The 25,970-nt window shown below is 38.7% G+C and overlaps 1 protein-coding gene and 1 non-coding gene across 3 annotated transcripts in view; one reads left to right on the top strand and one right to left on the bottom strand.

Annotated features, from left to right (window-relative positions):
• LOC134211362 (uncharacterized) overlaps positions 1-25,970 on the top strand; it is a 712,214-nt gene that overhangs the window by 458,745 nt on the left and 227,499 nt on the right. The gene's annotated exons all lie outside the window — the stretch shown is intronic.
• On the bottom strand, positions 1,297-1,371 carry Trnaa-ggc (transfer RNA alanine (anticodon GGC)). Its single transcript has one exon. It is a non-coding gene; the product is annotated as a tRNA-Ala (tRNA).

Below are 25,970 nucleotides of genomic sequence, written 5' to 3'. Positions count from 1 at the left end.
TTTATTGTGAACTATCTCATATCTGCCAGATAAGGTCCATCTGTCGATAAGATTTGCTCGACATTATGACTCCAAGTTCAAGTACAACGCGAACGCTTCATTTACCCGAGGTACGGACACTTTCCCTTTCGCCGTGGTCCCAATCTCGCTCGAGTCAAGTGCTTGTGAAGTTCTACGAAAAAATAAGATCGTCGTATAATCCCGTCTAATGGCTTTTGAAAGCGCAACTACTGTTCGGAACAACCGTGTCGTTACGCCGTTTAACAAAACAAAATTTCCCGGTCCAAGACAAACTGGGTGATAAAACGCCAATCATCAAACTGTGTGCCGTCCATCGTACGGTTGGTGTTTATCTCGACACATTAGAGCGTTCGTTTTACGCGTTGTCTTCCAGCATCACAAATTGTCCCATAAATGCGGCGGGAACAGCTCGTTAGCGCAGCGTGCGCTATTTTCGACGGAACTGCATCTCTTTGAAATGAGCCTCATTATATGGTCAATTGTCGCCTCTTCGTAGGAATCATTTTTTCTTCGTGTTTTTCTGTTCAACCACGAAAATGAGCATTTTACTTTCATTTTGTACGCTGTATACAACATTGTGGCTAATGTCTGAAGGTTGTTTCACGGGAAGTGGAACAGACGTGACTACTGGGTGAAACTAAATGCTAAATTAAAATCCATGGAATAATGTGAATTGTAAATTTGACCTATTGATAAGACAATTGATGAATTTACATATGATCAACGTTTCGAAAGAAAATATCTCAATAAATCAAACAGTTCAACTAATGCTATCAATGTCAGGAACATTCTGATACCGTGGAGCTCGATATTTTGGACGGTACCACATTCATAATAGTGGTGCTAATTTTTTAATTTGAACTTCTGGTTACTCTGGGACCATCAGATAAACCGGTTTCTGGTTACTCTCTTTGCTGTTCTGTTGTGAATGTGCATTCCATTTCATGAAATTCTATTTCTCCAACCCTCGTGCTAAATTTTGAACCTTTTTAATTTGAATGATGCTCAAACCAACAAACCAGTCAATATCACAAGCCATTGCATTTGGTCTCCGATCACGAGAAAAAAACCTAGGTGCTTCATCAAGCTTAACGCTTTTTGACTGACGTGCTAATATCTTGACTAATTTACTACATAAGAGAAGAAGTATCCAGAGACCATCATAATCAATGTTCTATGTTATGTGGATGTGAGAATTATATTCCGGGAAACTCCAAATGTGAATATGTACATTATTGTAAAAAAAAAATGAAAAACGTTTTGGGGGTAACCATTTTCCTTCGATGGGACTCGAACCCATGACCCTCAGTTCGCCAAGCTGGTGCTTTCAACCAACTAAGCTACGAAGGACCTCCTTGGCAACTTAGCGGCTACAAAATGCTACCGAGATTCCTAAATTGGACCCATCGTTGAAGCAGTCACAATTCATTTCCGAAACCAAAACGTTTCCACATGTGTAAAACACATTCACGTTAGAGTAAGCGTGAGTGGTGACAACTACACAAATTCTTCATCAGCAAATCTACTGATCATATGGATAGTGCGTTTGCTTCCAAGGGAAATTCATCATCCAGAAATCAGAAAAATTCATTCGATATTCCAACGAAAATTCATTCGTATTTCCAATGAAGATTCATTCGAATTTAGAACGAAAATTCATTCTAATATCCAATGGAAATTCATCCGTATGAATAGTCCATATTAGATGAATTTACTTAAAAAAATCGTATGAAATTCTTTTGGTAATTCGGATGAATTTCCCTTGGAAATTCGGATGAATTTCCCTTGGAAATTCGGATGAATTTCCCTTGGAAATTCGGATGAATTTCCCTTGGAAATTCGGATGAATTTCCATTGGAAATTCGGATGAATTTCCCTTGGAAATTCGGATGAATTTCTCTTTGAAATTCGGATGAATTTCTCTTTGAAATTCGGATGAATTTCCCTTGAAATTCGGATGAATTTCCCTTGGAGATTCGAATGAATTTCCCTTGGAGATTCGAATGAATTTCCCTTGGAAATTCGGATGAATTTCCCTTGAAAATTCGGATGAATTTCCCTTGGAATTTCGAATGAATTTTCCTTGAAAACTCGGATAAATTTCCCTTGGAAATTCGGTTGAATTTGCCTTGGAAATTCGGATGAATTTCCCTTGAAAATTAGAATGAATTTCCCTTGGAAATTCGGATGAATTTCCCATGGAAATTCGGATGAATTTCCCTTGGAATTTCGGATGAATTTCCCTTGGAAACTCGGATAAATTTCAGTTGGAAATTCGGATGAATTTCCCTTGGAAATTCGGATGAATTTCCCTTGGAAATTCGGATGAATTTCCCTTGGAAATTCGGATGAATTTCCCTTGGAAATTCGGATGAATTTCCCTTGAAACGGATGAATTTCCCTTGAATTGGATGAATTTCCTTGGAAATTGGATGAATTTCCTTGAAATTCGGATGAATTTCCTTGGGAATTCGGATGAATTTCCCTTGGAAATTCGGATGAATTTCCCTTGGAAATTCGGATGAATTTCCCTTGGAAATTCGGATGAATTTCCCTTGGAAATTCGGATGAATTTCCCTTGGAAATTCGGATGAATTTCCCTTGGAAATTCGGATGAATTTCTCTTTGAAATTCGGATGAATTTCTTTTTGAAATTCGGATGAATTTCCCTTGAAATTCGGATGAATTTCCCTTGGAGATTCGAATGAATTTCCCTTGGAGATTCGAATGAATTTCCCTTGGAAATTCGGATGAATTTCCCTTGAAAATTCGGATGAATTTCCCTTGAAATTTCGAATGAATTTCCCTTGAAAACTCGGATAAATTTCCCTTGGAAATTCGGTTGAATTTGCCTTGGAAATTCGGATGAATTTCCCTTGAAAATTAGAATGAATTTCCCTTGGAAATTCGGATGAATTTTCCATGGAAATTCGGATGAATTTCCCTTGGAATTTCGGATGAATTTCCCTTGGAAACTCGGATAAATTTCCCTTGGAAATTCGGATGAATTTCCCTTGGAAATTCGGATGAATTTCCCTTGGAAATTCGGATGAATTTCCCTTGGAAATTCGGATGAATTTCCCTTGGAAATTCGGATGAATTTCCCTTGGAAATTCGGATGAATTTCCCTTGGAAATTCGGATGAATTTCCTTTGAAATTGGATGAATTTCCTTGAATTCGGATGAATTTCCTTGAATTCAGATGAATTTCCCTTGAATTCAGATGAATTTCCTTGAAATTCAGATGAATTTCCTTGAATTCGGATGAATTTCCCTTGGAAATTCGGATGAATTTTCCTTGAATTCGGATGAATTTCCCTTGAATTCGGATGAATTTCCCTTGAATTCGGATGAATTTCCTTGAATTCGGATGAATTTCCCTTGAATTGGATGAATTTCCTTGGAAATTCGGATGAATTTCCTTGAAATTCGGATGAATTTCCTTGGAAATTCGGATGAATTTCCCTTGAAATCGGATGAATTTCCTTGAAATCGGATGAATTTCCCTTGAAATCGGATGAATTTCCTTGGAAATCGGATGAATTTCCCTTGGAAATTCGGATGAATTTCCCTTGGAAATTCGGATGAATTTCCCTTGGAAATTCGGATGAATTTCCCTTGGAAATTCGGATGAATTTCCCTTGGAAATTCGGATGAATTTCCCTTGGAAATTCGGATGAATATCCCTCGAAAATTTGAATGAATTTCCCTTGTAAATACGGATGAATTTCCCTTGGAATTTCGGATGAATTTCCCTTGGAAACTCGGATAAATTTCCCTTGGAAATTCGGATGAATTTCCCTTGGAAATTCGGATGAATTTCCCTTGGAAATTCGGATGAATTTCCCTTGGAAATTCGGATGAATTTCTCTTGGAAATTCTGATGAATTTCCCTGAAATTCGGATGAATTTCCTTGAAATTCGGATGAATTTCCTTGAATTGGATGAATTCCTTGAATTCGGATGAATTTCCTTGGAAATTCGGATGAATTTCCTTGAAATTCGGATGAATTTCCTTGAAATTCGGATGAATTTCCTTGAATTCGGATGAATTTCCTTGGAAATTCGGATGAATTTCCCTTGGAAATTCGGATGAATTTCCTTGAATTCGGATGAATTTCCTTGAAATTCGGATGAATTTCCTTGGAAATCGGATGAATTTCCTTGAATTCGAAGAATTTCCCTGAATTGGATGAATTTCCCTTGAAATCGGACGAACTCCTTGAAATTCGGACGAATTTCCTGAATTGGACGAACTCCTTGAATTGGACGAATTTCCTGAAATTGGATGAATTTCCCTTGGAATCGGACGAATTTCCCTTGAAATCGGATGAATTTCCCTGAATTCGGATGAATTTCCCTTGAAATCGGATGAATTTCCTTGAATCGGATGAATTTCCTTGAAATTGGATGAATTTCCTTGAATTGACGAATTTCCTTGAATTGGATGAATTTCCTGAATTCGGATGAATTTCCTTGAATTGGATGAATTTCCCTTGAATTCGGATGAATTTCCTTGGAAATCGGATGAATTTCCTTGAATTCGGATGAATTTCCCTTGAATCGGATGAATTTCCCTTGGAAATTCGGATGAATTTCCTTGGAAATTCGGATGAATTTCCTGAATTCGGATGAATTTCCTTGAAATCGGATGAATTTCCTTGGAAATTCGGATGAATTTCCTTGAAATTCGGATGAATTTCCTTGGAAATTCGGATGAATTTCCTTGAAATTCGGATGAATTTCCTTGGAAATTCGGATGAATTTCCTTTTGAAATTCGGATGAATTTCCTTGGAAATTCGGATGAATTTTCCTTGGAAATTCGGATGAATTTCCTTGGAAATTCGGATGAATTTTCCTTGGAAATTCGGATGAATTTTCCTTGGAAATTCGGATGAATTTTCCTTGGAAATTCGGATGAATTTTCCTTGGAAATTCGGATGAATTTTCCTTGGAAATTCGGATGAATTTCCTTGGAAATCGGATGAATTTCCTTGGAAATTCGGATGAATTTCCTTGGAATTCGGATGAATTTCCTTGGAAATTCGGATGAATTTCCTTGGAAATTCGGATGAATTTCCTTGAAATCGGATGAATTTCCTTGAATTCGGATGAATTTCCTTGGAATTCGGATGAATTTCCTTGAATTCGGATGAATTTCCTTGAATTGGAAGAATTTCCTTGAAGAATTGAATTCGGATGAATTTTGAATTGACGAATTTCCTTGAATTGGAAGAATTTCTTGAATTGGAAGAATTTCCCTTGAAATTCGGAAGAATTTCCTTGAATTCGGAAGAATTTCCCTTGAATCGGAAGAATTTTGAATTGGATGAATTCCTTGAATTGGACGAATTTCCTTGAATTCGGATGAATTTCCTTGAATTCGGATGAATTTCCTTGAATTGGATGAATTTCCTTGAATTGGACGAATTTCCTTGAAATTGGATGAATTTCCTGAATTCGGATGAATTTCCTTGAATTGGATGAATTTCCCTTGAATTCGGATGAATTTCCTTGAATTCGGATGAATTTCCTGAATTGGATGAATTTTGAATTGGATGAATTCCTGAATTGGATGAATTTCCTTGAAGTCGGATGAATTTCCTTGAATCGGATGAATTTCCTTGAATTGGATGAATTTCCTGAATTGGACGAATTTCCCTGAATTGGACGAATTTCCTTGAAGTCGGATGAATTTCCTTGGAAATCGGATGAATTTCCTTGAATTGGATGAATTTCCTGAATTCGGATGAATTTCCTTGAATTCGGATGAATTTCCTTGAAATCGGATGAATTTCCTTGAAATTCGGATGAATTTCCCTTGAATTGGATGAACTCCCTGAAATTGGATGAATTTCCTTGAAATTGGACGAATTTCCTTGGAAATTCGGATGAATTTCCCTTGAATTCGGATGAATTTCCTTGGAAATTCGGATGAATTTCCTTGAAATTCGGATGAATTTCCTTGAAATTCGGATGAATTTCCTTGGAAATCGGATGAATTTCCTTGAAATTCGGATGAATTTCCCTTGGAAATTCGGATGAATTTCCCTTGGAAGTTCGGATGAATTTCCCTTGAAAATTCGGATGAATTTCCCTTGAAAATTCGGATGAATTTCCCTTGAAAATTCGGATGAATTTCCTGAAATTCGGATAAATTTCCCTTGGAAATTCGGATGAATCTCCCTCGAAAATTTGAATGATTTTCCCTTGGAAATTCGGATGAATTTCCCTTGGAAATTAGGATGAATTTCCCTTGGAAATTCGGATGAATTTCCCTTGGAAACACGCATACATTTCTTTTGGAAATTAGAATGAATTTCGTGGTGGAATGAAACGTTGGTGAGGCACTGGCTAGAGCGCTGCACTGGGTCATTACCAAGATTTGGGAGGAGGAAGTTTTGCCGCAGGAGTGGATAGAAGGTGTCGTGTGTCCCATCTACAAAAAGAGCGATAAGCTGGATTGTAGTAACTACCGCGCAATCACATTGCTGAACACAGCCTACAGCCTCTCCCAAATTTTATGCCGTCGACTAGCACCAATTGCAAGGGAGTTCGTGGGGCAGTACCAGGTGTTCGCCATTCGCCAAGTACTGCAGAATGCCGCGAATACTACGTTCCGACACATCATCTATACATCGACTTCAAAGCCGCTTATGATACAATCGATCGAGACCAGCTATGGCAGCTAGTGCTCGAACACGGATTTCCGGATAAACTGACACAATTGATCAAAGCGATGATTGATTGAATGATGTGCGTAGTTCGAGTTTCAGGGGCATTTTGAGCCCCTTCGAAACGCGCAGAGGGTTACGGTTTCGTGTCTGCTATTCAACATCGCTTTGGAGAGAGAAATACGAAGAGCAGGGATTAACACGAGTGGTACAATTTCCAATAAGTCCGTCCAGCTATTTGGCTTTGCCGACGACATATATATTATGGCACGTAACTTTGAGAAGATGGAGGAAGCCTACATCAAACTGAAGTGGGAAGCTAAGCGGATCGGACTAGTCATTAGCACGTCGAAGACGAAGTACATGACAGGAAGGGGTTCAAGAGAAGACAATGTGAGCCACCCACTTCAAGTTTGCATCGGTGGTGACATTGGGCTCACTGGTGACTGCCGAAAATGATACCAGCAGAGAAATTCGGAGACGCATAGTGGCTAGAAATCGTACGTACTTTGGACTCCGCAAGACGCTCCGATCGAATAGAGTTCGCCGCCGTACCAAACTGACAATCTACAAAACGCTCATTAGACCGGTAGTCCTCTACGGACACGAGACCTGGACGATGCTCGTGGAGGACCAACGCGCACTTGGAGTTTTCGAAAGGAAAGTGTTGCGTACCATCTATGGTGGGGTGCAGATGGCGGACGGTACGTGGAGGAGGCGAATGAATCACGAGTTGCATGAACTGCTCGGAGAACCATCCATCGTTCACACCGCGAAAATCGGACGACTGCGGTGGGCCGGGCACGTAGCCAGAATGTCGGACAGAATGGTTTTCGACAACGATCCGACGGGCACAAGATGGCGAGGTGCGCAGCGGGCAAGGTGGATCGATCAAGTGGAAGATGACTTGCGGACCCTCCGTAGACTGCGTGGCTGGCGACGTGTAGCCATGGACCGAGCCGAATGGAGAAGACTCTTATATACCGCACATGCCACTTCGGCCTTAGTCTGAATAAATAATAATAACTTGAATTTACTCACTAGCGCTGAAATAGCAAAATACGTGCTCCTGTGCTAACGGAAACACAAAAATACCTTAAATTACGTCCGTACATGGTCGACATTCACTAGAATGCGCCTTAAAGCGTTTTTTTTACAAAAAACGGAAATTCATTACAACTATTACAACTTTTCGTGGAATTTCAAAACAATTTCCCTAGGAAAACATGTAAAAAAATGTTGAAATTTAAAAAGAAGGTCAGTAGAATTTCGTACGAAATGTTTTTAAAATCTCCTGTGGTACAACTGTGGAAATGTAGAGGAGATCTGAGCATTCTTTAATAACAGAAGTCGCTCTTACGTGCCTTATATTCTTAGATGACCGTATGGGCTTGGCCATTTATCCTCCAATGTCTCGAGCTCTGAATCTTTGCACATTGAAGTTGGAAAGCTAATATTGAGCCCCAACTGATCGATCCCTTTGTATGCTCGATTTTTAAGGGAATCACAGGGCAGCAACTACGAGTTTAATGATCATCTTATAGACGTAATTTTTTTTTTTCCAGTTTCTTGTTTTACTTTGAAGTATTTTAAGAAAATAATACTATACGTGTCTTGAGATACTAATGTTACGTGAGGAGATCGTAGAGTGAAATTTTCACTTTTACAAATATCTCCATCAATTTTCTAGGCCACTTTCAATCATTAGAAATCTGGATGGATTTTCCAGAGAAAACGCTTGCATACAATTACTAATCGAACACGCACTTTCGACTGCACTTCCACCGAAACAATTGCTTATGCTGTTTAATCTTTCTCGTAAAGTGTCATGTTCACCTTCCCGGGGAATAAATCAAACCTTCCGTCGCCTTGGCAAGCAATCAACAGCAGTGCATTGCGTTGCGGCACTTGTCTCCGATGCATGATCATACAAATAGTCTTTCCTCGACATGTTTTACTCAGCGCACTCATGCTTGTATGCTCATCTCCGGTGTGACGATGCTCGTATGCTGTTGGCCAGATCGTTTACTGCCGTCGGTCTAATGATGGATGTTTTGAATATTTAATTTGTCAATAATGAGAATGTGGAATGATATTTCATTTTCAACCGGATTGGGTCTTGATTATCGATGTCGTTGTCGGTATTTTCGACGAAGATCTGCATCTGAACGTTGCAGTTTTGTTAAAACCTCATACAAGAAGGGCTGTTTAATATGTTTGTATTTCTCAAAAACTATTTTTATTGAAAAATCTGAGTTCTAAAAAATGTAGTAAAATACTATTGTAATTGCTGACACCCATAAACCAAACCGAAAACTTTCTGCAAGCTTTGCCACCCTGGTCAAGTTGTTAACAAGCCAATCAGAGTGTGATTGAGAGACCAACTGTTCCCGTGGAGACATCGGTGGTCAGCTTCCTCAATTGAAAAGCCTCGGAAGTGCACTCACAGCCGGCCCATCAAGAGTGATCGATCAGTCACCGTCAGCGCACACACACGCGGTCCCATAGGGTATTGATTGCTAATCGACAGATAAATTCCCTGCAATCAGCAAGGTGATTTGCTGGCCACTGGTTGGATGAAAAGCTGTCCGGCAGATACGCGGATTAAATGGAAACAATCTGGTCCCCATCATCGGCATCGCCACGGTGTAATAAAATTCAAGAATATGACGCTTGGAAAATCGGCTGGGTCAACGCCATTCAACAGATTCATTCAGGATGCGGCGCGGAGACACTCACGCACCACGCGGCGGTCGGTCGTTATTGGTGGAGACTCGCGTTTCAACAGAGATCAAGGGTTAACAAGGCTATTGAGTGGAATATTCATATTGTGCGAGGCATTTTACTTACTGTTCATTCTTCGTTGCACATCCAAGCGAAGCAAGGGAAGCCGCATTATTGGTTTGCATACAATTTATTAGTGTGAATGACATTTTGCATATTGGTTTGAGAAACAACATTCTTTTTTCGTGCTCATAGGTGTTTGTAAAGAAATGTAAAATAATGCTGCCATTTTATAAGTTTCTATATTGCTCGGAGCAATAGAATCAGCAAACAGCAAATTATTTTTATATGTGGCAACACTTCAAAGCTGCGAACAGTGACCGATATTCACATGAAAGCTCATCCAAATGTCCTGAATGTCTCAGCAGCAGAATTACCAAGAGGCTTGGTGACATTTGAAAGAAATTAGAGTTTAGATACATATCCAAAGAAATTTCATTATCTTTAGATGTTAATAAAAATTCCAATAAAACTCAAAGGAACGAAGGTAGATTGGAAAGTGTTTTCGTCGAACAAAACTACAAAAATAATATTTTACTTTCTAATAAAGATTGGACTCGGAAATAATGAGACACACAAAAATGATCACCAAAAATTCATTTTTAATCGGATACTTCTCAAATTTTCAGGGATTAAATAACTATATATAAGCTATGTTTTGACATAAATTATTTATTAAATTTCCTCCCCCAAACTGAATGCGCGTACATTTACTGTTCTACTGTACAACACTGTTCATGAGATCTTGGGCGAGGCTTTGCCCATCTTCCTTACACAATTTGTCCCAATTTTTCTTCAAAGCTTCATCGGTTTTGAATGTTTACATGTCCATAGACGACTACATGCCTATAGACGACTTTTTCGAGAAATCTAAAACAAACAAAGTTGATCAAAAATACTGTTTTTTTAGGTACACCCTAATCCAATTAGGTAAAAATGCTCTGAATCAGTCAACTTAGGAGCTACAGAAAAACCTTTTGTAGCAAAATTTATTGGAATAAGCTGCGCTACAGCTTTGTAGAACATAACATGTCAGTATTCAGAGAAATAAAAAAAATATTTTCTAATTTTTTTATATGGTGGGCCACCCTATTTTTTGGTATAATTATGGCCTTACTATTTCGAACATTTTTTTAGAACAACAGTTATTTCTAAAACATATAGTTTTTGCGTAAAATGCATCTTTCCGCGTAAATCTGTATCCTGGACTATAGTACAATGTGTGTTACTTGGAAGAATTCCTGATCGGTAATATATCGCAAAAAAGTATGAGACTGATAAACAAACCAATTTGAAAAAAAAAACTCAAAGGCTGAACCTAATCGGGTTGGACTCAAAGGTGACGTAGGACTACGTAACTATACATGATAGATAGGATCACATAAGATTCGTTATTAGTACACATCATGTTGACACTCATAACGGTTAACAAAGGGGCGGAACTAATGAGCTTGCTTTATTGGATGTAAGAAAGCTACTTTCCGTCGCGCGTGAGTCATATTTTGGGAGATTACACAGATAGTGGTCCCAAAGCGTCGGAGGGCTGTCTCAGTATCGGAGTCTGTTGCGGTGTTGCTGTAAATCATGGTGTGGACGTCGGCAGCAATGGAGGCGTCAGCAGCGATCTCACTGGTATTAATGATGGCTGTCGGCTGTGGTTGCTACAGAAAATTTATTCACCGCAATAGCATCTAAAGCCATTCAACGGTGGTAAAATATAATAAATAAAATAGTACCGTCGTTCGGGGTGACATTAGGCCTAGGGGGTAAGATTGGGCCAAAAACGAAAAATGTTTCAACTTCTAATATCTCAGAAACTATTACGAATTTTGATGAAAACTTCAAACGGTTCGAAATTATATTAAAATTCACGTCTAGGAAATCACAAAACAAATTCCAAGGATTAATTGTGTTCGAACAATGATGCTTGGAATTTGAATGTAAAACTATTGATCGAATGAACCCGTATTAAAATAGTGTCAGTAATGCCCCACAAATCTATTACATAACTAAATTTCAGATCGATGGATAGCTGGTGATCATGTTACGATAATCTGTTTGTTGTTTTATCAAATTTTATGAATATTTATTTAGCGGTCTTGTTTTTTCGTAGCAACGAGCAATGCATGCTAAAAAGGGGTGAGATTGGGCCAAGCCTTTGGTTGATTTGCCATACATAGTTGGTAAAAGCCGTAATGTAGGCAATTATTTTTAATGAACGATTGAATCGTTGCATCGTCACCGGTGAACGTTTTGTATGTGGCCCAATGTCACCCCCTGTGAGGGGTGAGAATGGGCCAATTTTAAACAACATATAACTTTGAAGAATTTCCCTCATCTATTATTTTTTCCCTACACAGTGGTAAATTTATTGTTCAAGCTTGTACCTAACTAATTACAACTTGATTCCAATATTAACTACTAGAGCTTTGTAACATTTACTTGGAGCATACCACATTTTGGCCCAATGATACCCCCGTAGACGGTAGTAAAATTTTCTCGCAAGATTCAGCCATTTGAATGTTGTTAATGGTTGGAAAGGCGAATTATTAAAAATAAGTCTGTTTATTGAATCGCAACGACAAACTCGGGAGAAGCGCAAAAAGTAAAGTTTTAATAAATGAGGAGAGATTAATTTTCAAATCGAGAGTTCGACTGCTTATGTTAATCTATTTGCGAAGTTTCGGCTTTTCAGTATGGATATTTTTAGAACAAGTTGCCCTGATGAAGGCAACAAAAACTTGCCGAAACGTTGGGACAGATCTTAAACGGTTGTTCTAAAAATATCCAGACTGAAAAGCCGAAACCTCGCAAATAGATTATTTAGTAAATTCATTCAATATCAGAACACTGTTTTGGTGTTTGAATCAACTATTTTCAATTATGCGCATACAATCAAAGTCAGAGACCTGAGATTTTTTTTTGCAAATTTTGCGTCGAGATAATTCTACTTTAATGTTGCTGTCGACAAAATTTCTGCAGCAACCACTGCCAGTGGAGATTAAACCGACGCACTCACTTACTACAAAACTTTCATGTAATGTACACTGGGGAAGTGGAAAAGGGGTGTTCGCGCACGGGAGGACCCTTTTGATTTACGTTGTGTGATTTTGATGATTAATGAGACTCGGTTGATTACCCAACCGTCCTGCCATGGTGGAGGCACAAGGAAGACTATTTTATTGTCTCTATATGTGTGTACTGTGTGTGTATACATGAAGTATAGGGATGTTACATTTATTGTGTGCTGTTTGTACAAACATACCGGCCGGCTAAAGCCAATGGTTTTCATATACAAAAGTTTAGACGTTACTGAATGGATACAATAAAACATACATAATTGATAACAAACATTTTTTCAAATAACTTGAATACACCACTTCAAACATAACTTGTAAAACACCAACTTGTTAAATATAATTGGAAACTAGTGCTGGAATAGGTTCTTAATTGTAACGCCAGTATGTGATTTCCCATTCTCGATCGTCGATCTATCAGCTTGAAGAGAATCCAACAACGAACTGACCATTTTTGTGAACATATTGCCTAACCAATACTGTGCCGGTTGCAGCGGTATCGTATAGGAAGCTAGACACATGGATGTTCTGCCAGATAGCTACCCGCGAGAGGGGCCACACTATCGTAGAGATTTGCAGTTCCACGAACCGAGTTTCCAATCGCTAGTCCCTTTTCGTCGCAGTGGTCTTCGCCGATGGTTCCGGTCCGTACTCTCTTGTTGATTGTTCGTTGCTTTTGTTTTTTAAAGGCTGGCTTGCAGGGCCTGACACCAAACCCCTAAATTTCCGGAGGACCATTCCTCCTTATTTCCGGTGGACCATGGTGCACAGTTTCACTTAGAGTCCCTCGCTGGCACTCGGACGATGATCAGCCGCCCCTAACATGGAGAACAGACGCTGTTGTGAGCCGATCCTGACATGGAGAACAGACGCTCAATAAGATTTGCACCTCCGGAGAGGAGCAAACCCCCTTCCCTGTCAGCATACGACCATAGTTCCCACCGGGGTTGGTTACCCGATCTTCCCTAAGGTTGCTCGTATCCTGGCCAGCACCGCGGGAGGTAGGGATAGGAGTTGCTGGGTAAGAGGCTAAGGACCGCGAGATGGGGTCTATTTTATTCCTTCAGGTACGCGAAGTACCAATGGTACGCTTTACCCAGCATTTGCCGTGCCGCCACACTATCGTAGCTGGTAGTGAATCATGTGGCTCTATTGTGCTGATGATGATCATGATGATGCTGAAGAAACACAAGACTGCAACAACTTATCCATCGATATTCGCAGGTAACCAATCGCACTTCTACGCCCGTCACAGCACCAATTACCTATGTTCGCGCACGGGAGGACTCTTTTGGTTTACGTTGTGTGATTTTGATGATTAATTAGACTCGTTTGATTACCCAACCGTCCTGCCATGGCGGAGGCACAAGGAAGACTATTTTTATTGTCTCTATATGTGTGTACTGTGTGTGTATACATGAAGTATAGGGATGTTACATTTATTGTGTGCTGTTTGTACAAACAGGGGGTAAGTGTAAAAGTCGACTCGAAAAATTGGAATTGTGCATACTTTACAGTTTTTACCACATCATAACATTATGCAAGAATATACTTTGATATTCACACTAATACTTTGTTGAAATTTGTATAAATTTGTATACACTAACACGGTTAACGCTTGAACTGTAGTTTTAGGTTTCGCGAAAAATTGATTTTTGCATTCATAAAATCAATTCCTTTTTCCACCAATTGTCCTTTTTTCAAGTGAATTTATATCACAGGTGACCATTATAATACAATTAAACTAATCCCATTCAATTGGCAGTGGTTTGTACCAAGAAAGCAAATAATTCAAAGATTTTACACTTACCCCAGGTATCAAACACTACGGGGGAAGTGGATAATGTTCTAATTAAGCATTTTTTTTTCTTCCTTCCAGGGTTTATTTCGATAGCTGTGAATCTTAATATGTTCCTACTTCGTTATCATTGTGATTCCAGTGGTGATTGGTTTATAAATGAGAAAATGCCTGATTAATCCACCTATCGATATTGATGCCTTTCACATGTTTTACATATAAAAAAAATGTATAAGAAAGTTAAAAATAGCCCTGATAGATAAATATATTATATAATTCACATTAATCTTTATTCATAACAAGTTTCGCAGGTGAATGCTTTTTTTTGCGATCAAATTGGTTAAGGATAAGTGCTTAAGAATACCTGATAATTTTGTACGTGCTTTACGCACACACATACATACAAATACGCACTAACAGACATCATCTCAATTCGTTAAACTATGTTGATAAGTTTATAACCATGTAGGTCCTATTTTTGCTTTAAAAAGTTCATCTTGGGGGCGAACATACAGGTTTTACGTAAACTTAGTGTTCGAGAAGGCAAAACCAGTCCTCCTCTAGCTATTACGAGAATTCCATGAGGATCTATTCCTTTAAGGTAATGAAATTATTCCACAAAAGATACTCAGAGCAATTATCGTATTGATTTTAGTTATAAGTAACTACTCATCACAATTGAAGGTCAAGGTAACGTGGGTTTTCCACTTACCCCATCCCACTAGTGTAAGTGGGAAAACAACTCATAATTTTAAAATCTATTTCCATAAATTTCAAGCGACCAAAATGGTATGAACTACCGCACAGTTGGTGCAAAATTGACTGTTTTTGATAGCCCATTTTGATTGAACGCATTTAGATCATTTAAACTGGTTTTACACTAATTCAAACATGTACTATCGATTTTTCCTTTTCCACTTCCCCCAGTGTACCTTATCAAATAAAGTAAGCTCATTACCTGACTAGAAGGACATATCAAAATTTTTCCATATGTTATTATGTTATAAAGTATTAGACGAGCTCGGTGGTCTAGTGGCTACCGCTTCTGCCTTATAAGCAGGAGGTCGTGGGTTCAATTCCAGGCTCGTCCCTTTCCTACTTTGAATTTCTATCGTTGTTCTTTCTGTGTTTCACGTTCTACCAAAACGATTCCTACTGTCATAACCTTCCTCACAATCTCAAAACCTCCCGTGGCATCTATGAGAGGTCGTAGAGTTCTCTGCATCTTTCTTAAGTAGATGTCCAACTATCCATCCTTCCCCTTCCTCAGCATTCGCAAGGACGTGGCCAGGACAGATCTCGACTATTGGAGGGTACATTACTTCCATCTAAGAGATAGTGATTAATCCCAAATCAATATCTGTGGTAACGGATGAATGTGATGCTACTCTCATACAATAGTCTTGGCTTGTACCACCACCTACGAATTTGTGCGAATTGCTCAATGCTAATGCTAATGCTAATGTTGTTATGTTATACAGTATTGACCCGATTTTGTCACTCTTCGATTTTGTCTATACCCGATTTTTTCTACCCCCGACTTCATCACGTTTTCGATCCAATTTTGTTACCCCAAAATTTTCTGAAAATTTTAGTCATTCTTTTTATTTTCGTAAAAAAAATCCGAAAACAAAGTTGATTCCCATGAAATATCTTTCACCGCCTGTAGTTTATTATAAATGACTTTTGAGTACCTGGGAAGCATTCTGTATGCATTTTCGACAATAAATAAGATTTTGTGACAGTACATATACTAGGTATACATAAAAGCGTGACAGAGGGGAAAGGGGATGGTCTAGAAATGCCAAATAGTAAAGGACATCATATTTGAAACACCCCTATCGGGTACCGTTCACGCCTTCTGCTTTTCCTAAGTTAAAATGATTCATATTTGTGAAATGAATTAAAAAATTTAAAATATTTTTTTTTCTGATTTTGTCACATACCTTGTTTTTTCACCCCCATGGAGGGTGATAAAATCGGGATATTACTGTACCAAATTTTTATAACAACATTTGTTAGAAACATGGTGCAGGATTTTGTTAAATTATCTAAATTTCTATCAAAAATTACATTACTGGAAACAAAAAAAAATTTGTTTATCATAAAAATAACATATTTTGCTAGAAAATTATAACAGAATCAGATACAACATATATTTTTTACAGTGCAGTTGGAAATTTCTACAGGTCGTGATAGGTCTCCAGATTGTCAACAATAAGAATTTTTTGTCTGAACCAGAATATTTTCAAGAACATAAAACTAACAACATTACAAATTAGGCAACCTTTTCAAATTATATCAGCGTTGTAATATCTATGGCTGGGAGACTTTGCTATATCTATTTTAATTGACTACTGGGTAATTCGGTTTATCAACATAAGTTATAAATATTACAATATGTTAAAGTTGTGTTCAGTTTTTGCTATGTTTTTCTAGTTGGGTAGCTCTGCCCCAGATGAAGAAGCCAGTCAACACAAAATCTTATAAAATGTCGTACAAGATGCTAATGTGGAGGCGATATAGGTGCTTCTCCATACAACATGTACGTATATCGCTTCCGCTTTGGCATCTTATGTTGCATCATTTGCGATTTTGTGTTGACTGGGAAGTTCCTATAAAAGAAAATAATAATTTTCGCTGCCCCTTTGTTAATCGTTATGGGTGCAAATATTCTGTGCACCCTTAACGGTGAATGCAAGGGCGAAGCCAATTACTTTATTGGATCTAGAGGAAAGCTGCTTCTCCGCGCACGCAATTCGAGATTGCGCCGACAGTGGTCCAAGGGCATCAGAGAGCGGTCTTAGCATCGGCGTCGTTAGTGGTTGCTGCAGAAAATTTAATTGCTACGCTACCAGGGATTGAACTTATCATTTCATTATCATTTAGTATTCAGCCAATAACTCATTCCAGAGGCGGAATTCCGAAAAGTGTTGTATGGCGGACTTCTAGCGCTGATTCCCCTCTACAACTTTGTCAAAGGGTACATTGCTCTATGTCTAATATTCACCGCGGGAAACGCTAGTATCATTTTATATACTAAATGATAATAACACTTATTATCATTTAGTATATTGAGTGTTCCTAGCATTTCACGAAGTTAATATTAGACATAGAGCAATGTACCCTTAGACAAAGTTGTAGAGGGGAATCAGCGCTAGAAGTACGCCATACAACACTTTTCGGAATTCCGCCCCTGGAATGAGTTATTGGCTGAATACTAAATGATAATGAAATGATAAGTTCAATCCCTGCACGCTACTGCCTGTAGCAATATTGGAACAGTTGCTTGTTGCTTACACCGTCAAACTTTTACATTTATTGCTTTTTTTTCGCTGTAAATTTAGCATAAGATATATGAAAAACGGACCTGAAAATTAACGGGACATATGAATCTCCACAAAGTTGTCTGTCGCGCCTCTAGAAAAGAAGCTTCCGAGTCTCCTCAAGGAGGGCTTCCAAACGTCACAAAAGGAAGCTTCCAAGCCTATTGTCTATTGAATGCAGGATTGCGAGGCTCATGAAAGAGGGCTTCCAAACATACTGAAAGGATGCTTCCGAGCCACTTGAATGCAGGCTTCCGAGCCTTTTGAAAGGAGGTTGCCGAGCCTTTTGAAAGGAGCCTCCCGAAAGCTGCTGAGCTTTTCGGAAAAATGCCTTCAAGCATTCAAATGGATGCTTTCGGAACTTTAGACTCTGGAGAAGCATGTTCTTTACATATTATTCTATATTTTGTTGCGGTCAGATAGATTACATTGAAGATTTTTCAAAAATGTTCTCTCGACGTTTTGTCCTTTTGATCTTTTGGCTATAGCCCTCCATACCCTACTAGTTGTCAATAGGCTTTGATTAATTGTTCGCCATGAATATTATGTATAATACATACTTTTAGAATAAAACATTACAAGGTTATCAAGACTTCATCAATATTTTTTCGAATTTCAATAGATCCGCCATTACGAATTTTTGTACCCCCTGGGGCCAGCGAAGGTACTCCCAGAGGTACATTAACACCATATTGAGAACTGCTGGAATAGAAGAAATATCTAATTGTGACATCAAAACGGAACTGTTTCTGCTGTCGATAAGAGAAAATTGAAAACTGATTTTGATGTTGGCTTTTGATAACGAAATAAGTTTATTTTCAGTTCATATAAATCAGATATCTACTGCAAACTTTAATCAATATAAGTAATCAACCATGAAGATCAAAATTATAACAGCTTTATAACAAGCAAAATGAACGATGTGAATGATATTTTGGTTTAGAACTACTAACTCAGAGTTTTCATGGCTTAAATGCAATATGTAGTTCCAAAATTACATCTAACTAGTATTTTGCGAAAGCGCGCAGAATCTTTATTCCATGACTTGAAATAGCTCGGAGAGCATGAAATGCTTAATTTATGATGTAGCATGGAAAATAATACAAGAAATCCATAAACAGGGGATAAACAAGCCGTTACCCACTTTACCCCGCCTATCCACTTTATTCTCGCTTCTCCTACCCCTGTATGAAAAAAAAACACAGACGTATTCCTATGTCAAAATTAGTGTACCTTTTTTTAATTTTATTGGGCGATAACTAGAAGCCTCAGCTGGATTTTCGTCCGGCTTCAAAATTGGAACAACTTTGGCGTTTTTCCATTTATCTGGAAAGTATGCCAATGTAAAACATTTGTTAAATAAATTAACCAAAATGGATTAAGAGCTTTCAGGAAGTTTTTTGATAAGTATGTAGCAAATACCATCATCACCCGTTTCACATTTTTTTTTTGTGATAGATCTCACTTCATCCAAATTAGTTCCCAACGAAGGGTCAAAAACATTCTCTTGATTGAGAATGTCTTCGAAGCTCCGTGTAACCTGATCCTCAATTGGACTAGTGAGACCTAGACTAAAATTATGGGCACTCTCGAACTGCTGAGCAAGTTTTTTAGCCTTTTCGCCATTTGTTAATAAAATTTTATTTCTCTCTTTAAGCGCTGGAATTGGCTTTTGAGATTTTTAAAGAATTTTCGTTAATTTCCAAAAGGGTTTCGAACTGGGATCCAACTTCGAGACATTATTCTCAAAGTTGGTATATCTCAGAATGGCGAAACGTTTTACAATTTCATTTTGCATATCACGCCAAATAACTTTTAACGCAGGATCGTGAGTTTCTTGGTATTGCCTTTGCCTCACATTTTCAAGACGGATCAGTAGCTGAAGATCATCGTCAATAATAATGGAGTTGAATTTAATTTCACATTTAGGAATTGCAATGCCTCTGGCTTCGACAATTAAATTCATCAAAGATACGAGCGCATTGTCAATATCACTTTTGGTATCCAAAGGAATATCAACATCAAAATTCCTATCGATATACGTTTTATATAAATCCCAATCAGCTCTACGATAATTGAAAGTAGAACTGATTGGATTGTGAATGGTTTCTTATGAGATTTCAAACGTCTCAGGAAGGTGATCAGAGTCAAAGTCAGCATGAGTTACCAATTCTCCACACAGCTGACTTGAATCCGTTAAAACTAAATCAATTGTCGAAGGATTTCGTCTGGAAGAAAAACAAGTTGGTCCATTGGGATATTGAATAGTATAATATCCCGCAGAACAATCTACAAATAAAATTTTACCATTTGAATTGCTTTGAGCATTGATGCTGGGTCATTAGGCCGAAGGCCGTTAGGCCGAAGATCATTAGGCCGAAGGCCGTTAGGCCGAATGGTCACTAGGCCGAACGGTCATTAGGCCGAATGGCCATTAGGCCGAATGCAAACTGGGGAGTGAAAAGTGAGTAGTGCGAAGTAGAACGGAAGAAGGAAGAAAGAAGAAGGTAGAAGGAAGAAGAACGAAGGTAGAAGGAAGAAGAACGAAGGAAGAAAGAAGAAAGAAGAAGGAAGAATGAAGAAGGAAGAAGGAAGAAGAAGAAGGAAGAAGGAAAAAGAAAAAAGGAAGAAGGAAGAAGGAAGAAGGAAGAAGGAAGAAGGAAGAAGGAAGAAGGAAGAAGGAAGAAGGAAGAAGGAAGAAGGAAGAAGGAAGAAGGAAGAAGGAAGAAGGAAGAAGGAAGAAGGAAGAAGGAAGAAGGAAGAAGAAGGAAGAAGGAAGAAGGAAGAAGTAAGAACGAAAAAAAGAAGAAGTAAGAAGGAAGAAGGAAGAAGGAAGAAGGAAGAAGGAAGAAGGAAGAAGGAAGAAGGAAGAAGGAAGAAGGAAGAAGGAAGAAAGAAGAAGGAAGAAGAAAGACGGGAGAAAGAAGGAAGAAAACGAAGAATGAAGAAGGAAGAAGAAAGAAGGAAGAAAGAAGAAGAAAGAAGGAAAAGGAAGAAGGAAGAAGGAAGAAGGAAGAAGGAAGAAGGAAGAAGGAAGAAGGAAGAAGGAAGAAGGAAGAAGGAAGAAAGAAGAAAGAAGAAGGAAGAAGGAAGAAAGAAGAAGGAAGAAGGAAGAAGGAAGAAAGAAGAAGGAAGAAGGAAGACGGGAGAAAGAAGGAAGAAAACGAAGAATAAAGAAGGAAGAAGAAAGAAGGAAGAAGAAAGAAGGAAGAAAGAAGAAGAAAGAAGGAAAAAGGAAGAAGGAAGAAGGAAGAAGGAAGAAGGAAGAAGGAAGAAGGAAGAAGGAAGAAAGAAGAAGGAAGAAAGAAGAAGGAAGAAGGAAGAAGGAAGAAGGAAGAAAGAAGAAAGAAGAAGGAAGAAAGAAGAAGGAAGAAGGAAGAAAGAAGAAGGAAGACGGGAGAAAGAAGGAAGAAAACGAAGAATAAAGAAGGAAGAAGAAAGAAGGAAGAAGGAAGAAGGAAGAAAGAAGAAGAAAGAAGGAAGAAAGAAAAAGGAAGAAGGAAGAAGGAAGAAGGAAGAAGGAAGAAAGAAGAAAGAAGAAGGAAGAAAGAAGAAGGAAGAAGGAAGAAGGAAGAAAGAAGAAGGAATAAGGAAGAAGGAAGATGGAAGACGGGAGAAAGAAGGAAGAAAACGAAGAATAAAGAAGGAAGAAGAAAGAAGGAAGAAAGAAGAAGGAAGAAGGAAAAAAGGAAGAAGGAAGAAGGAAAAGGGAAGAAGGAAGAAAGAAGAAAGAAGAAGGAAGAAGGAAGAAAGAAGAAGGAGGAAAGAAGAAGGAAGAAGGAAGAAGGAAGAAGGAAGAAAGAAGAAGGAAGAAAGAAGAAAGAAGAAAGAAAAAGGAAGAAGGAAGAAGGAAAAAGGAAGAAGGAAGAAGGAAGAAGGAAGAAGGAAGAAGGAAAAAGGAAGAAGGAAGAAGGAAAAGGAAAGGAGGAAGAAGGAAGAAGAAAGAAGGAAGAAGGAAGAAAGAAGAAAGAAGAAGGAAGAAGGAAAAAGGAAGAAGACAGATAGAAGAAGGAAAGTGCAAGAAGGGAGAAGGAAGGAGGCCTAAGGTGAAGAAAGAACTTCTCATTTTTCACTTTTTCTTCTTTTTGCTAATTCGGCCTAATGGCCATTCGGCCTAATGGCCATTCGGCCTAATGACCATTCGGCCTAATGATCTTCGGCCAAATGGCCTTCGGCCTGACGGCCTTCGGCCTAATGGCCTGACACCTTAAGCATTATTCCATGAACGGTGTTTGGCATTGAAGTCACCAATTATGAAAAATTTGGATTTGTTGCGAGTCAGAATTGGAAGATCAGCTCTCAACAAATTCCTTTGCTGCCCATTGCACTGGAAAGGCAAGTAGGCAGCAATAAAAGATAATTGTCCAAAATTTGTTTCAACAGAAACTCCCAAGGTTTCGAAAACTTTGGTTTCAAACGAAGAATATAATTTATGTTTGATACGTCTATTAATAACAATGGCGACCCCACCACAGGCGCTGTCAAGACGATCATGTTGGTATATAAAATAATTTGGATCTCTTTTGATGAAAAGACCAGATTTTAAATATGTTTCAGTTATAATGGCAATGTGCACACTGCACATTATGAACTGGAAGGAAGCGGTTAAAGAGCGGGCATTCCAATTTAAAATTTTCAAAGAATTATTTGGATCCATTAAAACGAAGTCCAATAACAAATCTGTTTACCCGGGGAATCAGGGATCCTTGGGGTTTTTCTCAAATGGGCGCAAAACCTCCTCATCTTTTAATATCAACAGAAATACATAGTTTCCTAATGATACATACATAGTTTTCTTACATATAACTTATCAATAACTCTACATTGAAATACTCCTATTCTGGTGTGTGTTGTGGGAAGCAGAGAGTTGTAAAGTAAACTGTTTTCGGAGGGTACTGCGGGAAAGGTGAAAGTCATATATCCTCGAGCAGGAATTGAATATGCGACACATACTAGCGAAAGGCTCATTTTGTGCATAATTCGTTCGTGCACCTCTTAAGTAAATAAAGGGAGTTGATCGAAGTTGGCGAAAGGGGATATTAACGTTCAACTGCGAGAGCAAAGCCGGGCAATCAATTCTTGATTGTAATAGATCCGAGATGAAAAGGGCTTTTGAAACGTCTCGACGATCACTTAGCAGATCTAAACTAATAAGCTGACAGCGTGCTTCATAGAGAGCTAGGTAAATTATTTGCCCAGCCAACACAAAATCGCATATGTTAGCGAATAAGTGTACAAAGTGGAGGCGATATAGGCGCATTCCTCCATTTGACTGCGTGCAAAATGCACGTATATGGCCTCCACTTTGTACACTTATTCGCTATGATATACGATCTTGTGTTTGCTGGGTGGGTCATTCCAGGGAAGACGGCGCAGGGCGAAACGGACGAATTTGCGCTGTACTGCTTCAATTCGCATTATGCTGTTTCGGTAGAAAGGAGCCCAGACAATAGATGAATATTCCAATAATGACCTCACCAACGCGCAGTATAATGATTTAAGACATTGAATATTATCAAAGTGTTTTGCTATGCGAAAAATAAATCCAAGTGTTTTTGACGCTTTTGAGGTAATGAAGTCGATGTGATCCTTGAAGGTTAATTTAGTGTCTAATAAAACACCCAGATCTTTAACAACAGATTCTCTTCTAATAACTGTGGGTCCAATTTTGTAACTAAAGTCGATCAAAGAGTGTTTACGGGAAAAGGAAATTATCGAGCATTTTTCAGCATTGAGGGCCATGCGATTTATCTCGCACCATTTGACGAAAACGTCCAGTTGACTTTGTAGGAAGAGTGCATCTTGAGTATCGTTGATAATCCAGTACAATTTAAAATCGTCGGCAAACGAAAGCTTGAATGATTCAAGTATTAAATTCACATCGTTGAGGTAAACTAGGAATATCAATGGCCCTATGTGACTACCTTGCGGTACACCTGAGGAAACGTCAAAATATTGTGAAATGGTATCTCCTAGTTTGATGGCCATTTCACGGCCAGTTAGGTAGGATTGAAGCCAGCACAAAAAAGATCCAGAAAATCCTAGGCGTTCAAACTTAGCAACTGTAATCCTGTGATTAATTTTATCGAATGCCGCCGAAAAGTCAGTGTAGATTGCGTCCACTTGACATCTTTTCTGAAGAGATTGCGCGATGAAGGATGTGTAAATTGTCAGATTCGTGTTTGTTGAACGCCTCGGCATAAAACCGTGTTGATGCTCAGAGATAAAATCTTTACAGTTGTGGAGCAGAAATTGGTAAACTACTTGTTCAAATAACTTTGAGGTGGCACATAAAGCGGCTATTCCGCGGTAATTACTAACTTCACGCTTGTTGCCCTTTTTAAAAACAGGAAAAATGTAGGATTTCTTCCAATGCTCAGGAAAAAGTCCAACTTGAAGCGAAGTATTGAAGAGACTAGTCAGAGGGACGGACAGACTACTGGAACATTTTTTCAGGACGAACGCGGGTATACCATCTGGACCACAGCTAGTGGAGGCTTTTATAGTAGAACAAGTTTTTGCTACTGTGTCTGTATCGACGAATTCCTTTTGGAATTTCCCGTCATCAATTTTGCACTTTGTCAAAACTTTTTGCGTGATGGGCATTCCCAGAAATCGGATTTATGATTGCCCCATAATTGGCACATTTAAATTTATTGGAATCTTCTCTCACAGGACAGGCGTCCTTGGCGTGAGAGGTTCCACCACAAATCATGCATTTAGCATCCATGTGGCAATGTTTAGTTCCGTGATCCCACTTTTGGCACTTACGGCACTGAGTGGGGTTTTGGATATTTCCCCCCAGCCTGTGGAAATGTTCCCAATTAACACGGACATGGGACATAATACAGGCCTTTTCCAAACTTTTCATATCATTTAGTTTATTTTTGTTAAAGTGAACTAAATAAAATTCTTGAGAAATACTTCTCTGGGAAGTACCAAAGCGAGATTTCTTTTTCATTGTAATTAAGACGCGGCAGTCACCCTTCCTAGCAATCTGAAATGAAACCTTGATCCCCTGAAGGTTACTCAAGATTTCATTCCGAAAGCCAGAAAATTCGGCAACAGATACCACAATTGGCGGAATCCGTTTTTTCTTCGCATAAATCGAATCACCTGGGCTAGAGGTAGATTCGATTTTCTCAAATTCGTCATTAATCAAATCGAACTGATTGCTCAGTTTGATAGGAGAAGAAGTAATGTCAACGTTAGATTTAGAAGGAATATCTGAAGTCTCCAGCTTCGTTCTATTTTTCCGCGCTTGGGCAGGACGGTCTTGAAACCTTGTTTCTTTGAAGGAAGTGGAGAATTCTGAGACTCCCCCTTCCTCTTGTTTTTATTAATGCTCATTGCTGAGCGTGAAGATGTGACCTTCTAAGAGGTTTTTTTTTCCAGAACGGTGTCCCTGCAGGATTACCACCGCTTGTCGGAATTATACTTCCGCAAACGGGTCCAACGTAAAACTAAGGCAGCTCTGAGAAGCATTGTTGAAATTAAAATAGCTTCGGGTAGTATTAAAAACTTCCTTCAGCAAAGAGAGAAAATTGAACCGCACAGCACGAGAACACGATTCAGTCTGATTAGTGTTCCTTAATTAACAGTTCTTTGGTCGTCATTAGGAGACCAGTGAAAAACAGTATTTTTTGTGGCACTACTACAAAGCTAAGTTTCTGAAGCTTTCCCTCATCCAATTTTACTGAACCGTCACAAAACATGTATTTTATTCAAAAATTTAAAAAATCCTTGTGACGAAATTTGCTTTTGTGTAGTTAAAATTCTAAATTTCATTTTGAATGTTTTGGTCAGTTACCGGTCACTGTACAATTGAAGTTATCTTTTCTTGTTGTCCATCGTCGTCGTAGAACAACTTTTCCTTCATCATAGCTAAGTGATAAAGATAAATAGCATCCCCCACACGTACTTAAGCTCCCCGTGGTAGCCAACCGCAGCTATCCAGGCAGCAAAGGAAGTCGTTTGCGAAAGACTATAGCGATAATCAATTTATCTACCTTTCCATATGAGACGTTGCCCACGAGAAGATCTCCACGGAGGATCTGCAAGAAACGAGGGGTAGCACACTTGTTGCTTGTTCATAACTCTGTAAAATTTATCACTGCATATACATTTCTAGAAATAAAAACACCGCCGTCTCATCCAACCTCTGTTACCGCAGCTTCCTTTATTTCTCGCTCCAAGTTCGCTACCCGCAGCAGCTCGTTGCGAAAACATGAAAATTCGCGTGCTATAAGCCGTCCGGACGCAGAATTTTAGTCTCCGCTGCTGGTCCGT

This window comes from Armigeres subalbatus, chromosome 2, assembly GCF_024139115.2.
Source record: "Armigeres subalbatus isolate Guangzhou_Male chromosome 2, GZ_Asu_2, whole genome shotgun sequence".
In the NCBI taxonomy this organism is placed as follows: Eukaryota; Metazoa; Arthropoda; class Insecta; order Diptera; family Culicidae; genus Armigeres; species Armigeres subalbatus.
The sequence above is the reverse complement of the archived record's forward strand: the minus strand, read 5'-3'. Positions and strand labels throughout refer to the sequence as shown.